General features: G+C 35.0%; 1 pseudogene; it reads left to right on the top strand.

Annotated features, from left to right (window-relative positions):
- Nucleotides 1-8769: 8769 nt before the first annotated feature.
- Nucleotides 8770-10781, top strand: LOC116140109 (annotated as a pseudogene).
- Nucleotides 10782-18134: the final 7353 nt, after the last annotated feature.

Genomic DNA, 18134 nt, shown 5'->3' with positions numbered 1-18134 from the left:
TTACTTGTTCTTGAGTCCAGGTACCACACATTATTGCCTTTGAGTGATTCATTATGAATGAACAAAAGTGTTGGCTTTTCTTCCATAGTGTTCGACCTTTTAGCAATGTTTGCAAATTTGTCATATTTTCTTGGACATTTTGAGGCATAATGGTTGAGTTATTTGCAGTTCCAACACTGCACAATTGTTTTTCGTTCACCAACTTGCAAACTTCTTAGCTTGAATGGACTTCCACGTCCACATCCATGACCTTGATGACTGAGGCTTCCATGACCTCTTCCCCGTTTGCCACCATTATTCTCAAATGACATTTTTTACTCTAAAGCTTGTTCATAAGCTACAATGATAGGGATCAACGCCTCCTTAAGAAAACAAGAAGAGAGAATTTGCTAAAATTCTTCAATGTTTTTATTATGAGTGTTCAAACATATATAAAAACCCTACAATGAGAAAATCCTAAAATTACCTTAATAACCTGACTTAATGAAGTAACCTTACAAGGAAACAATTCTTCCACTCAAAACCTATGCATTATTCCCTAATCATTCCCACAAAAATATCTTATTTCCTAATACTTATTTCATAATAATAATTAATAATATCTTATTTCCTAATACTTATTTCATAATAATAATAATTCTAATATCCCCATCTATCCCACTTGATAGTCTTTTGCCTATACAGGAGCCTTCCAAATCCTTGTAGAGTACCTTCCAGTAGCTTTAGCAACTTCTACAATTTTAGCAACATCAATCCCCAAAGTGCTATCATTGCCTCCGTCTTTGACGACAACCTTGTCCTCAAGGTTATAAGGAAACTGCTCATGAGTGGCAGTAAACTCCCTCTTATCCTCCCACGTAGTATCTTCCACTGGCAGGCCATTCCACTGAACCAACACTTGCGGTACCTGTTGCCCTTGCCTTGTCAGTTAGCGATGCCCCATAATTACTAGCAGGGTAACTTGGGGTTGGCTGTTATACACTAAAAGAGGCAACGTCAATGGTGAAACTTCAGGAATTGCCCCACACAGTTTCAATAGCGAAACATGGAAGACATGGTGAATTTTCGAGCCAAGAGAAAGGTCCAATTTGTAAGCTACTTTGCCAATGCGCTTCACTATTGGAAAGGGGCCGTAATACTTCTGACCAAGCTTTGAGTAAGTCTTCCCTCAAACTGATAGTTGACAACACGGTTGCAACTTCACATACACTTATTGTCCCACTTGAAACTCAACATGGCGCCTTTGTTTGTTAGCCTGAGAGGTCATTTGTTGTTGCACCCTTGACAAATTCACCTTTAGCTCCCTCAAAAAACGATCACGTTGGTTAGTTCATAGTCCACTGCATCAAGATTAGATTCCCCTACCATATAAGGCTAGATGACTAGCAGATCCCTACCATATACCAAATTAAAGGGTGTAGTACCGACAACCGTATGAAATGAAGTATTGTAAAAGTACTCTGCATAAGGTAAAAACTCCGATCACTTGGACAACTGATCCATTACAAAACAACGAAGGTATTGTTCCAAGAAGTGATTAGTCACCTCAGTTTAGCCATCCGTTTGAGGATGGTATGCCGAACTATGAACAAGAGTAGTGCCACTCAAACGGAACAACTCTTGCCAGAACTTGCTCAAGAAGATTGGATCCCCGTCACTAAGAATTGTCTTAGGCAACCCATGAAGTTTGTAGACAAGATGGATAAATAATGCAACCACCTTACCAGCAGAAAATCCACTGCATAGTGGCCCGAAATGTGCATATTTGGTGAGCTGATCCACCACTACTAAAAATGCCAAGACCTATCCCGTTTGTTAACTAACAACACAAGTGATGAAAACGGACTTCGGCTTGGTCGAATAATGCCACTCTCCAGCATGTCACACACCATTTTTTCCAATTCCCCCTTCTGAAAATAGGGGTAACGATACGACCTGACACGAACTGGTTCAACTCCCAACCATAAAGGAATGTGATGATCATGAGTCTGGGGTGGTGGCAACTGAGTGGACGTCTCAGATACCTTAGAAAATCGATGCAACACTGAAGCAACCATGCTGGAAACGGTTTTCTCGACCTGAGGTGAACACTCTGTAGTTGGTTCCTCTAGACTGAAAAGCTGGGAAGGTTTTAGTGATAGAATCCACACGGAATAATTGTTCTAACTGATGCAAATGTAATGGCTCAGCATGCTATGGTTGTGTGCCCCGCAATGTCAAGGAATGACCTACTTGTGTGAAGGACAAAGTCAATGTTGAATAATCCATTACCACATGTCCAAAGGTGGCAAGCCATTGAGCACCCAAGACAACATCAGCCCCACGAATCAAAAGAAGAAACAGATCCACCAAAAACAATGGCCATCTAACTCCAAAGGAACAACAAGGTACATACCTGCACAATGTAATGTATCTCCATTCCTAATCAAAATAACGGTGAACTTTTGCGAAACTACAATCGAAATACCTAGATGGGATGCAACCCTTTCCTGCAAGAAGTTATTGGTGGAACCACCATCCACTGACCTTCCCATTAGACTACCCCGAAGGCGAATCGTAGTTGGATTCGACTAACTTGTCAATGCATGGAAGCTAATTGTAGCCATTTCTAGCTCAATTTCACCATCAGTCACCTTATCCAACATAGGTTCGGGAGAGGAGTCGTCCTCAACGTCTAAGGGAAGAATAAAAAACTTGGCTTTGCATCGATGGCCAAGACTGAATCGCTCATCACAATTAAAACACATCTTTTTATCCCTCATTTCCTAAAGTTGCACCACTGTCAGGCGTTTCACTAGCAAGGAACCATGTCACGAAACAGTAGGAGGTGAAGGCAGTAGTGGAGTTTAGATCACGATAGTGCTAGAACCTGACTTAGCAGTTTCTCCAAAACGTGAACCTCAAAAATGTTGGCGAGAGTCTTGAAGTCAATCCTCTTGAAGTCGAGCTAACCCGACTGCTTGGGACAGAGACTGAGGCTGAAAGGATCAAACCTCCCATTGAATGTCCAGCTTCAATCCCGACACAAAACAACTGAGGAAGAAGGAATCTGATAGGCCAGAAACTTGATTGGACAACTCTTCAAACTGAGATTGATACTCGGCCACTAACCCTTGCTAAGAAAGCTTCGAAAGTTGCCCTTGAAAGTCCACAAATTCCGAGGGCCCAAAACAGATTTGCAAATCTTGAATAAGCAAATGCCATGATCGAATCCGTCTGTTGGTGTACATCCAACGATACCAAGACAAGGTAGGACCATCCATGTGAAAAGATGAAATTGTTAAACGTTGTTCAGACGAGGTGTCATGATAATTGAAAAATTGTTCAGCCTTAAATAGCCATCCCCGCGGATCTTGTCCATCAAAGTGAGAAACATCAAGGCGGAAAGACTTAAATGGAAGGCCCTGATGTTAGATCGCAGTAAGGAGGCTGCCCCTGGCACTTCTTCAGAACCGCCTGACTGTTGATGCTGAAACTGCTCCCAATGAGCATCCAAAATAGACACCTTAACGCCTAACGCCTTAATAAACTGTTCTAACAAATCAAGCTTCTCTAGCACAGCAACCTGAGTGGTCATCAATTTATGCACCTGCTCATCTAAAGTCTTCAAACGTGTGCCTTCAGCCATTGATAAGAACGAAAACACCAATGACGGGGATATGCTGTCTATATGAAGGAACAACGCCTCTTTAAGAAAACAAGAAGAGAGAGTTTGCTAAAATTCTTCAATGATTTTATTATGAGCGTCCAGACATATATAAAAACCCTACAATGAGATAATCCTAAAATTACCCTAATAACCTTACTTAAGGAAGTAACCTTATAAGGCAACAATTCTACCACTCAAAACCCATGCATTATCCCTAATGATTCCCATAAAAATATCTTATTTCCTAATACCTATTTCGTAATAATAATTAATAATATCATATTTCCTAATACTTATTTCATAATAATAATTCTAATATCCCCATCTATCCCTCTTGATAGTCTTTTGCCCATACAGCAGCCTTCCGAATCCTTGTAAAGTACCTTCCAGTAGCTTCAACAACTTTTGCAATTTCAGCAACATCAATCCCAAAAGTCCTATCATTATCATGCAATGTCATCATGATTTCGGATGCGCAATTCATGGACTCGAAGTGATCCCAATAACTCCTTGATGGTCATGGTCATGGTCTCCAAGTCTTTTGACTCTTCTATTGTCGTAACTACATACTCAAAATTCAGAGTGAGAAAGCGTAATGTCTTTTCAATTACGTGTACATCTTCAAATTTCTCACCATTTCTATGCATCTAATTGACAATGCTGATTAGCTTTGAATGATATTCAGATATGGTTTCTCCTTCCTTCATGTGGGCTGTCTCAAATTCCCCTCATAACGTCTGTAGACACACCTTCTTAACTTGTTCTATTCCTCTGCGGATAATGGCCAGCTTGGCCCACACTTCATTGCTTGTGATGGCCTCTGAATGTTTTCAAAAGTGTCATCCTCCAATCCTTGATAAAGGAGGAAAAAAGCCTTTTTGTCTTTTTTTTTTTGGTCCTTCAGAGTATTCTTCTATTTTGGAGTGTACTCTTCTTCTTCTTTCAGAGTAGGATCCACATAGCCATTGCTAACAATATCCTACAGGTCTTGTGAGCCGAATAGTGCCTTGAATTGAATGCACCATTTCCCATAGTTGTCTTTAGTTAGCATAGGTCATAGAGCTGCACCTGGTTGGACGCCATGGCTTCAAGATCGTAACGTGCTCTAATACCACTTGTAAACCTCGCAAAATGGGTTTGGACCTACATGTCGACCTGTACCTACCCCAAAAATATGGGGTATAGGTCTAGCCTTACAGACTTCCTTTGGCGAATCAGGGTTAGGTAACACTGAAAACCATAAGCGAATCAAAGTATCAGACTTCCTTTGGCGAATCAGGTTAGTTTCATTGCTTTATTGATTTCTATTTTAATGTTTTAGGTGCAAACTCTTGAGTTGAGTATGTTATTTGCTAAGCGTTGGCTTGCGTGTTTCGGCTGAGCAAATTTTTGGGTGATAATGCATTAAATAAAACTTGAAAAGAATATATAGTTTAGGCTTTTGAGTGAAGTGGCAGGACGCAGAGATCAATGTGGGAAGAGTAATCTGACGATTTTTTTTTTTCTCTTGGATTGCCTCTTGTTTTTTGTAATGGGATGATCCATGCTTTTGTTCTATTTTTTTTTTTTTTTTTTTTGTCTACAATGCTAACCTATGTAGGTCCCCTTTGCATAGTTCTCTTAATATGGTTATTGTCCAGGTTGAACTTTAGTTTTTTGCTAGACTTTAATGTTCCTTAGTTTAATGAACCAGATTGTGTTTTTGCTGACTACTGGGATTAGTTTTGAGATTTTTTGTTGGAGATTTTTGGTGGTGACTTGGTGCTTGAGTGTTTGGTTAAAAGTGGTGAAGGGTTATTTCAGTTGGTGTTTTTTGCTAGTTTTTTGGGAGTGTTTGGTTGTATTAGCACTGTTGCTTCTTCATTTTCTATAGGGTGTAGGCTGTTTTTTGCTAAGGTGATTGTTCGGAGTGGTAGTTTTGTTGAGCTTTATGAGGGCTGGAAGTTGTTGCCATAGGTTGTTTTTATGTGGTCTACCCTCTTCGTGTGTGCGTTTGATTGGGTTTTCATTTATTATACATTAAAGTTATCACAGCATATGCTTAATTTATGTCACCTCTCCGTAATCGCATTAAGGAAATTAAGTAGACCAAGCATTTGACATTGAGCTAATAGGATTAGGATGTGACATATATAGTCCTCTTCATTAATATTTTCTTTTTCTCATTATGACAATGTGTCGTCCATTCACACTTTTGAATCTGAAAGAACCACCAAGTTAGTGATTGCCTAATACAATTGGAGACCAACATTTTGATATCTATGGAATTCGCCAAATAACAAAAATCAGTGTCACTTTATCAACTTATATAGTTGTCTGTTACTCACCATAGCACATAGTTTTAAGATCCAATAAAAATTAAGAATCTATCGACTAGTTTGTTTATGTTAATTTTCTTTTTCGTTTTTATTAAGTCTGAAATGTGTAGTTTTAAGCATCTTCTTTTGTTAATTATGTCTGATAACTTTTTTTTTTTTTTTTTTTTTTTGGGTAATGGGGAAATTGGGTTTTCATTTAGAGTAATGCTACAGTTACCGAATGATGTGCACCGAATTCGTACACCGAATGATGTGACGAAATCCTGACCGTTGATTCATTATAAGTTAATATCAATCAACGGTCAAGATTTTGTCATGTCATTCGGTGCATATATTCGGTATGTAATTTTCGGTAACTCTATCATTTTCCTTTCATTTATTCGGAGATGGATCTTTTACTTCATTCGGCTTTTAGTCTCACCTAATCCCATTAAAAGCCGAACCCTTATACATACATCTATTCTAGTATTAATTTTGATGCAATATTTTTATAAATAAATAGGTTTTGACAAGCTGATTTGTCTTCTTAACAACTTATTATAATAATATTTCATATGTTTTATTATTTTCATTTATTAATATTCCCCATTGTTAATTGCAGATGATGATATGGGTGATGATCTTATTCGTGTGCCATTAACTAATCCGGGGAGTGGGGAATCAAGAGACTCCACTAACACAAACATTGTGGGATGAAGATGATTTATGTTATGTTAAGTTTTTTTAATTTGTAATTTTATGTTATGTTTAGTTTAACATTGCCAAGTTAAATTTATGTTATGTTTTTGAATTTGTAATTTTACATTTGTGTTATTGTGTTTGTATTTGTATTTGTGTTTTAGTTTTTATCGAATTGAACTTGTGGTTGATTGTGGAGGATTGAATTGAATTTGGCGTAGTTGATTGTGGTAAATTGAATTGAATTGGGAGTAGTTGATTGTGGGGGTGTGATTGCAAAAAATGAAAATTGCAGGAATTTTAGGGGTGTAATTGTCATAATTGAAAATTGTTATAAACAGTGCAAGTAACTACGGGCCCACCCGTACTTGCATAGGATAGGGTGCGAGTCTAATATTTTGGACCTGTTTAGATCAACCCGTTTTAGGCTCGTACCCGACCCACCCACCCGTTTTGTCAGGTTTAAGTCCACTTGTTGGTTTCTTCAACATACAACAAAATATTTGAATAGAGGTACTGCCTAGGCCTGGGCCCTTAAAGACTGGTCCTAAATTGGGACCGGGCCTAAGACTTTTGTTAGGGCCTCGACCAGTCCTATGGGCCTGAAAATTTCATTTAGCCCCCTAATTTTTTTATATATTTTTTCCAGGCCTAAGTCTAATGTTCAGAAGAGGAGTTTCATTCATTATATATCCTGCGAAGATGTAATAATAGGATTTAATTTTGACAATGTGAATTGAAAAAGTTATACTTGTTAACATTTTTTACGTTATTGATTGACCCAACAACAGGGACATAGACCAACTTAACATCGATCAGAGCTATATATGTTAACTCAACGTCTCATGGTCATGTTTCCAGTAGACTGCTAAAATTTTTATACAAGAGATTTGATTTATTCGTATGACTATACATCAAAAATTGCTTTGGCAGAAATTCTCTTATAAACAGCCAAACCTAGGGACACGTTTAAAAGGAAAACAATCTTTTTTGTTAAAAGTTTTTTTTTTCTAAACTGATAACTCTTTTTTGGTTAAGGCAATATGTTTAATTGCTAGGTTAATTTTCTTTTCTTAGCTCGACAATTTCTTTCTAATCACCGTCTTAATTTCCCAAGCTTCAAAATTATTTAGTAATGCAATGCCAACATTCTACAAATAATATAAAGGTTTTTAGCTTATATAATTTGGAAGAGTTGTGATTTTTTTTGGTTAATTGGTTTAGTTTATATTTTTTAGTTCAAATCAACGGTGATGTAATTTGACGTATATAAATAAAGCTAAAACTTACATAAGAAATGCAAGTCACATCGATCTTCAACATTACCTGGCTTAGTCAATTGGTCAACTAAGCCAGATGTTTGATTTTTAGATGTTCTTAAGGGGTAGACAACTTAAGCCAATAGCGCAAGGCCACATTTTTATAATTCTTTATTTTGAAATGTCAAATTACATTTCTTTATTGTTTATACGTTTGTCTTCCAGACATAATTTTCTAAAACAAATTGTTATTCTACTTTAATTTTAGTCAAACTTTCTTGGTAAACTGCTCTTACTATAGCTCAAAGACTTTAATAAACAAATTGTTGCTCTCTCCAATTTAGAGTTAGGACAATACCCAAAATTAAATTAATAAAGAAAGGAAAGAAAGTGCTATAATCCATAGTTCGGATGAATGATATCATGAATACACCAAGGAAACAAAAAAAAAAAAAAAAAAATCCTATACCCTATCTTGATGATTTAACAAAATATATTTTCAAATTCTGTTATTCAATTGTTTGATGAAATCGTTAATTTTGAAAAAAACCCGATTCATAACATTTACTTAAAAATATTGGGTCAAATATGAAACCAAAATTTATTTTAGACTTCACTTCAACATCACACTATTATGCCGGCTAACTTTTTTTTTTTATTTTCAACGACTCTGCAGTGATGGTCTTTCTGTGAAATTTCTTCAAAATATTGAACAGCTAAAATCAACGTTCCATTTGATTATTTTATAACCTCATTTATCTCTATTCTATTTTCATACCATCTAAAAATTTGGTAGTAGTTGAATCTTGTGCTCCAAGAGATAGACTAAAATTGGCACGCATCATGATGAAACTCTACGTCTTAATTAAGCCCATTTCAGCAAAACCTGCCATGGTTATTTTCTGCAACTTGATTAGTTTACAGCTTGCCATGTTACAACTCTTTCTTTCTTTTATGTTCCTTCTTCCCTCTGCCGCTTCAGTTTCCTTCCAAATAACTCGGTTTGACAATGGCAGAAACAACTTACTCTATGAAGGAGATGCAAAGCCTAATGTTGGAGCTGTTGAATTCAACAGTCTGAGTTATATATGTCAGGTTGGTCGAGTCAAGTATGCTGAGAAAGTCCCGCTCTGGAACTCTGAAACAAGACAACTTGCTGATTTTACAAACCATTTCTCCTTCATTATCGACACACAAAATAAGAACGCTTCTGCGTATGCAGCCGGGCTTGCTTTCTTCCTTGCTCCTGTTGGATTCGAAATCCCGCCCAATTCAGCTGGCGGTTTTTTAGGCCTATTTAATACCACCACTTCTGACTCGTCTCAGAACCAAATAGTTTTAGTTGAGTTCGACACTTTCCCGAATGAGGAATGGGATCCTGAATTTCAACACGTTGGTATCAACACTAACTCGATATCCTCAGCTAATTACACATACTGGAATGCCAGCTTGCACAGTGGAGATACTGCTGAAGCATGGATCATTTATAATGCTACTACTAAGACTTTGAATGTGTCATGGATCTATAGCTCAACCTCTAGTTCTTCAGAAAATTCTAGTCTTTCACTTCAAGTTGATCTTATGGAGGTTCTACCTGAGTGGGTCACAATTGGGTTTTCGGCTGCCACTTGTTTCCTTACAGAGCGACATCAACTTTTAACTTGGGAGTTCAGTTCAAGTTTGGATGTAAAAGAAGTTAGTAAGGGAAAAGATGAGAAAAAGATTAAGCTAGCTATTGGCCTAATAGTATCACTAGGTGTTCTGACATGTGGGGTTCTTATAACATTTGGAATTTGGTGGGTGCGGAGGCAGAAACGAATAAGGAGAGAAACAGCAAGAGATGCGGCTAACTTAACATCGATTAATAATGATCTTGAAAGAGGAGCAGGACCAAGAAGGTTTTCTTATGATAATCTTGTTGTGGCCACCAATAACTTCTCAAATGACAGAAAGTTAGGTGAAGGAGGGTTCGGTGCCGTTTACAAAGGGTTCCTTCATGATACAGATATGGCAGTGGCTGTGAAAAAAATTTCCAAGGGTTCTAAACAAGGAAGAAAAGAGTACATAACCGAGGTGAAGGTGATTAGCCAATTGAGGCACCGGAATTTGGTTCAACTTATCGGTTGGTGCCACGATAAAGGTGAATTTTTACTTGTCTATGAGTTCTTGCCAAATAGAAGCCTTGATTATCATTTTTTTGGCAAGATTAAGAGTCCTCTAACTTGGGCCTTGAGGTACAAGATAACTCTGTGATTAGCCTCTGCATTGCTCTATCTTCATGAAGAATGGTAGCAGTGTGTTGTTCATCGTGATATTAAACCCAGCAATATAATGTTGGATTCTAATTTCAATGTGAAGCTTGGTGATTTTGGACTAGCTAGGCTTATGGATCATGAGCTGGGTCCACAGTCAGCTTCTCTTTTGGCCGGAACTTTAGGCTACATGGCGCCGGAGTATATAAGAACGGGTAAAGCGAGTAAAGAATCCGATGTTTATAGTTTTGGGATGGTTGTTCTAGAAATTGCTACTGGAAGAAGGTCAGTTGATCCTGTGGAGCAGAGATCTCAAATGGATATGGTAGAGTGGATTTGGGATCTCTATGGAACTGGAAGTCTTCTTTCAGCTGCTGATGAAAGATTGGAGAATGTGTTTGATGCGGAACAAGTCAATTGTTCGATGATCGTTGGACTTTGGTGCGCTCACCCAGATTGCAATATTAGACCTTCAATAAGGCAAGCAATTCAAGCTCTTCAGTTTGAGGCTGCAATGCCGAATCTCCCAGTGAAGATGCCAGTTCCTATTTATCATGTGCCCACGCATTTAGCCAGTCCCGCAGAACCTTTACTCACTGACACAACCCTTGCAGTGAGTCAGTAAGCATGTTTTCTTATCTTAGTTTGTAACTATTCAGTATATGCAAAATGTTGATTGAATGTCTATATGTCTTATATATCTTAAACTTATGATTGTATAAATCATAGCTGGTAATCATATTTTTATTAATAATCTCTGTTAAGTTTAACAGACAGATGCCAGATTGATGTTCGAATAGTGGTATTCCAATTCATTGTTGTTATAACCACACCCACAAAATCAACCAACCACAAACCACACAATCAAGAATCACAAACCACACATACAAACGAACACCAAGAATTTACTGTGGTTCACTTGCTTAATCTAAGCAAGCTACGTCCACGTTGAGCTCCAGAAACACACAAACTTGCTGCACTAAACACTGTCAAGATTACAGTACAGATTACACACAGTAATGAAAAACCCTTTAAATCTCTTCTCCAACCTGTAACTCACCCTAGAGACTCTACCCTTCGAAACCCTACTAATTGTGTATACAAATACACCCAGAATGACTTGAACCAGTCACTCAATCACCAAGTTACAAGATTCAAGCACCCAAAATCGCAAACCCTAACAGACTCGATTTTGTATCAAAGAAGAAGAGAGAGTTCACTCGAAAATTACTGTATATCAATCTGCCAAAAAGTTTAGCTTTTATATGGTTGATCGAAGGGTTAATTTCCAGCCTTTGGATCTTCTCTTCATCAACGCTAGGATTACTTCTTCAGATTAGCTCAAAACGACGTCGTCTCATTTAAGTCATAAAACGTCAACGTTTCAAGCCATCACACTAACAATTGTCGCTGGTGTGGTCTGGCTAAAGTACTGGGGCACACATCTTTTCCAGGTTTGGTGAAGTATTTTATTCACTTATCACATCAACTAAGCTTCAAATTAGCTGTTCCCCCGGACTATTTTAAAGTGGTAGTTATCTGAGGCTGTCATCAAATTAAAAATAAGAAAAAACATCATCAAATGATTAATTCTTTGTTAGCATCTTCTCAAATAAGTGCCACGCAAGTATCTTAACTAAAATGTCAAAATTTTGCTCTCATTTTGGGTTAATGAGACTTCTATATCTTGGGCAGCTGATAGGTTTTACTACCAAAGTCGGTCTAAATGGGATCGCTTGATAGCTATAATTCCACAACCTGAAGCCATTAGAAAGACAAACAAACTTACTATATTACAATGCAAAAGATAACAATCTTCTGAAATACTCTTGACTTGCGGTACATATTAGGAATTCAGAACATTGGCTCTTCTCCTACAATCTTAGGCTTAATTTTCATGCCAGATAGACAAGGCCGGCATCCAGCTCTATCATTATCAGATAGTTATGCAATAAAGTCAAAACATTTTCTACACCAATCATTTCTTTTCTTTTCTTTGTTCTTTCTAATGGACTTGTTTGCTATCTCAGCAAAGGAGTCAACGAAAGAATATGGATATGTTGCTGCAATGTTCAGGTTATTATAGTTACTATTATTTAATTTTTTCCTTAGCAAAGGAATGCCACAGTTAGTTGTGGGGAGCAATTTCAGCTCATGAAGTTGAAAGTTGACTCTGTGTAGGCGGCAATGGATCTGCCAACTCTTCTGTCCCTAGTTACGAACCAAATAAAATATATAACTAGCAGTTGAAACTAAAGCACTAAGATATAATTAAACTAATACAGTATAGCAGCAGGGCCGCGGTCTGTTATATATATATACATGTTAAATTGCCACTATTTTGCAGTACCTCTGCTACATGTTGCCATGGCCAAGTCTTTCTACAACTTACTATGTTCATATCTCTTGTTCTTCTTCCTTTCAACAGTTTAAATAACGAAAATGTTTAATATTCTTGGTAAAACGATAGTCTTATTTTAAGAGATTACTACTTGATAATGCTTATACTTTGGGTTTCTGAATCTCGATATTATAATTTGCAAAGAAGTACAAATCTAGTTAGTGGGAGGGTTCCTTTTTTTTTTTAACACAATTAATGACAACAAGTTTTAGGCATTGGATTTAGCACTTTGGATGGTTAAGATTCAATGCAACTTGCACATTTGATGCAGTTGAAAAATAACACAAAATTTAGTTTCAATCTCAGCCATTCAAATGTCTTTTGCGTCAAAATTTGTGTAAAAAAATAAGACTCCTGATCCTAATCCCAATCCCTAGTTATATACTTGGATGACAAAAATATTAATGTAACGAAGCATCTCTTCTCATAGGGATTTGGATCTTTCTTTCTTGTGTTTCAAATCAAAGTTCTGATCAGGATCTATATAAAACATCCAAAAGGTAGCTTGAAACGGATTCAGCTTTGGCTTTTTCTCGTATTTTCATATGCAGATGGCAGGAACAAAGATCGAATATGTGCAACGTGATTACCCATAAGCTAAATATGTCCATGATGCAGTAGTCCTATGAGAAGACAACAACTGTGATTTACCAAATTTTGGAAATTGTAGTTGTTCTTTAATGACTTTCAGTTCAAATTTGATCAGGAAGGAAATCGTTGGTAAATTAATAGAAAAAGTAGAAGTTGCAATTCATATAAATTTTAACTTAATGAAGCTGGAGAGGAGAAGCTTGTAATTGAATGAAGTAATGACTCTGCATTAGTGTAATCAATATAATGTCTGAATAAGGAGAATATTATTTTAACTCTTGAAATATGTTCAATAGAATTATACTTATAACCCTTTTGGGATCTGTAAATTCTGATCAACAAGATTGCTACCTTGAAATGGTTCTGGGGTTGTCTGTCCAGACTGTTAATATATGAAACATGATATCTCCCATGGTTTCTGGAAAGTTTCTTATTTCTCAGCCTAATAAATTGTTGTTATCTCTGGTTTTAATTTTAATGTAAAAACTAAAACTTGGCCCTTTTTTGTTTTCTTTCTTAGAGTTCTGAGAAAAAAAATATATACATGAATTTTGCTTTGAAGATTTCTGGGTTTCAAAGCAAATTACAGAGCATCCCTCATAACCCAGATCTAATTATTGATAAAACAGAAAAAATTAAATAAAATAAAATCATTGCACCATTTTTTCATGATTAGATTTCAGAATGGTAGAGATGGGCTGGACAAAAGGGTCTGGTTCGGCCCAGGCCTGGGCCCATAACCTTGGATCTTGGACACTTCTTATAATTTTTAAGGGCAAATTCGTAATTTACTTATACGACGCATCTACTGTTTTTATCTAAGGATAATGTTAGTTTGATATAAATATTGTATTATGAGATGATTATTAGAATAATACTAAACGTATAAACTCTTTATACAAACTAATTTATACAAGATAATATGTCAAAAAGTAAATAGATAAATGTATTATGTATATAAAAAAGTCAACTTAACAAATGTTTAATAAATATAGATAAATGACAGTGAATAGAAAAGTGGTATCACATCCGTTTGTATACAACAATTTATACATTTAGTTTGTATATGTAATAATACTCTTATTTAAGATTTTTTGTTGACAACGACTTGGAAATGAGAACTTCTTTGAAATTTCATCAAAAAGTTTCTTTTTCTGAGGCAATATAATTGGTTCTATTCTCATTTATATTAAACCCTCATGTTTTTTAAATAACTTAAAATCACCTATAAGGATTGCAAAACATGGGGCGATGTATGAGTGATTACCCATTCCTCCGCCTTAATGGACCAAAGAAGCTCAATTTCTTAAGACATCCAATTTCGAAGTTCTAAAATTATACATATATATTTTTTTTTCCTATGACACTCCATAAACTCCCTTCCAAGGGGGGGACCCACATGGGGTCAAGTGACCTCACTTGGGTTTTATTTTAAAATATTTTTTTTTCAATTTTGTCCCATAAAAAAACTAAATTACAAAATTATAGTAAATTAAATTAATTAAAAATTTTAAATTTCACTAATAATATATTTTCCCTTTTTTTCCCTAATCCCAATTTTTTCTCTTCTCCAATGTGCTCCGCTCCATTTCTCAAATCCCTATTTTTCTCTAATAATATACTAAAATTTATACAATCATTTAATTTTGTGTTTAGTCTATTTATAATGAAAGATTTACTTAGTTTTACAAATAAACTTTGTCAAGCACTACAAAAAAAAGATCAAGATATTGTAAATGTTATAAATTTGATTGAAGTGTGTAAGCCAGCTTTACAATTGATGAGGAATAGTGGATGAGAGAATTTACTCAACAAAATTTGTTCTTTTTGTGCCAAACCTGACATTGATATTTCAAATATGGATGACAATTTTTTTATTAAAGGGCGATCACAACGGAAGACTAAAGGTATCACAAACGTACATCATTATCGTATCAAAGAATTTTAGTGTCCTATATATACAGTTTCAAGAGTTGAATAATCGTTTTAATAAGGTAAACATTAAATTGCTTATTTGTTTGGCATGCTTATGCCCAAATGAAAATTTTGTTGCTTTTAATAAACAAAAATTGATGCGCCTTGCTTAATTTTATTTAAAAGATTTTTCTAACTTAGAACTTGTAGTGCTTGATTCTCAATTTGATATTTATATTTTGGATGTACGCTCTAATGTCAAATTTATGGAATTGAATGGGATTGAAGATCTTGCAAGAGTGATTGTTGAAACTAAGAAGGATAAAATGTTTCTATTAGTTTATATGTTGATAAAATTAGTATTGATTTTACTGGTTGTCACTACTAATGTAGAGAGAGCATTTTCAACAATAAATGTTATGAACAATCGTTTGCGAAATAGAACAAGTGATTAATGGTTGAATCATAGTTTAGTTATGTATATCGAGAAAAATGTATTTGATAGTATTGATAATAAAATCATTATACAATATTTTCAAAAGATAAAATCTCGTCAAGAGCAATTATAAATATATCAGTTTATGAAAATTTTATTAATACAAATATTTGTGTTTATTTTTATTTATATTTATGTTAATTGTTACTTTACCCTTTGACCCTCCTAAGTTTCATTCATGGGTCCGCCCTTGCTCCCTTCATTTCAATTTTTTTTTTTTTTTTTTTAAAACATTTAACATTTTATTCCCTTCACTTATGTATATATCCTCACAATCATTATTTCTAAAATAAAATTTTAGATGATTAACTTGAAAGTTCAGAAATAATTAAAGGTAACAGAAATCCATACAAATAATCTCAAAAACATAACACAGTTAAACAACGTCAAAATATATAGATTAAAATAGCTAGTACTACTTTAAAGAAAAAAAAACAATAAATTTATATGTGAAGCAATTAAAACTTATAATTTTGTATTGGTTGTAATATGAGATATTCTATTGCAAATCTTCTTTCTCCCTTAAACTATATATGTTTGTTTTAAGAATGATTTGAATAAAAAAATAATAATAATAAGATTTATGAGATAATAGTGGGGTGTCAAAAAGTATTTGTAAAAAATATGAAATTAAAGTTTATTTTAATAATTTAATATAGGGATAAATTTATCATTATAAAATTTATTAAAAACTGAGACTTCTTTAATCTAAAAAAAAAAGTATATTATGGCCTTATGGGCTGCCATAGTGGGCCTCTTATGGGTTGTTTTCATAGGCTTATATGGGTAGTTAGTAATGCCGTAATGGACTCACTTTGGAGTGATAGATTACTTTATTAAGCATATTGTTTACCTTGTTTTTTGCGCAAGCAATATTTTACATTTCAAGACATGTCTCAAAACATTGTTATTTAGTATTGTTATATTATTTATTAAAATTTTTACTTTGTTTCAACAAAAATATGAGCTATTAGTTTCTCGTCTAAGCTGAACATTAAATTATTTTCCCTACAACCACAAAAGATGAATCTATTATTAAAGAAGACACCAATGGGGTTGTCATTTGGCTTCTTGGATGCTTAAGTTAGCCATTTGAACTAATAAATCAAGCCAACTCTGATTTTTGGATCTTGTTTGTAAGATTGGGAAAAATATAATTTCTTGTATTTCTTGAATTTTTATGTATATTTACACTGATGCTAAACGTATAAACAAATTTACAAAGATTTTTTTATATAAACTAACATGAGAGGTGATGAATGAAAGAATAGCTCCGTTTGGTTCGCTTTATTTGTATTCCCAAAAGAGTTAAACAGTAAAATGTCATTATTCTCAAAATATTATTATATATTTTTCAATTTTTTTTAAACCTCTTAAATTTGTTAATTTAACTAAACACTCCCAAATATTTTTTTTAGAAATTGTAAAAACACTCTAACCACACTCCGACGGTGGTGGCCGACTGTTCGTATTTAATCGATGGGTTAGAGGTGTTTTTGTTAACTCTTAATATTTTATTATATGGGTGTTTAGTAACTAAACAAACATAGAGAATGTTTTTATTAATTTTTAAATCCTATATCGTAATACCCGTCCAATTTAACTTTTTTTAAAATATTATTCTAAAAAACCATCATAATAATGAACCAAATGGAGCAAATATTTTTTTTAATGAGCAATGTGTCTTTAAGGTTCTTAAACCTTATATATATATATTTATATATTTTTTTTTTAAAATATTATTTTGATTTAATAATTATTTAACAGCTAAAAGCCTATTGGTCAATAGAGCGGTCTGTCAAACCAAAAAAAGGCCAAGAGGGAAAAACTTGGGCACATTAGCTCCGTTTGGTTCAAAATTTGATGGTTTTGAGAATTTTTTTTTGAAAAAAGTTAAAAAAAAAAGTTGAATTAAGCGGGTATTACGATGTAGGATTTATAAATTAATAAAATACCCTATATATTTATTTTTTTATAAAACACCCCCTATAATAAAATATTAAAAGTTAACAAAAATACCCCTAACCCACCCTTAAACACCCCCAGTCGGCCACCACTTGGGCGCATGACCGGCTAGATCTTATCGGTCATGCGTCGATATGGCCTTTTCCGACCAGATCCACGGTGGATCTGGCCGGCAAAGGCCAGATCTACGGCTAGATCTGGCCGTCAACCGCCAGATCTGACCGTATTTGCTCTCAACGACGGCCAACAAACGGTCGTCGTTGATGGTCAACGATGACCGTTTGTTGGCCGTCGTGACCGACTGTTACGGCCAAAGATCTGGCCGGAAAAGTCTAGATCGGCGCACTACCGGCCAGATTCAGCCGGTAGTGCGCCATCCTACCAGATTCCGACCATTTTCCGATGGTGGTGGCCGGAATCTGGTAAATGTGGATTATTGGGGTGTTTTTGTAATTTAAAAAAAAATATTTAGGGGTATTTAATTAAATTATCAAATTTAAGGGGTTTAAAAAAAGTTGAATAATATTGGGAGTAGTATTCCCAAAAATCTGAGTTTTTGGGTATTTTACTGTTTAACTTTTTTGGGAATACTAAAAGTAGTATTCCCAAAA

Source organism: Pistacia vera, unplaced genomic scaffold, assembly GCF_008641045.1.
Source record: "Pistacia vera cultivar Batoury unplaced genomic scaffold, PisVer_v2 Contig363, whole genome shotgun sequence".
Taxonomy (NCBI): Eukaryota; Viridiplantae; Streptophyta; class Magnoliopsida; order Sapindales; family Anacardiaceae; genus Pistacia; species Pistacia vera.
This window is presented reverse-complemented; position numbering and strand designations above follow the sequence as displayed.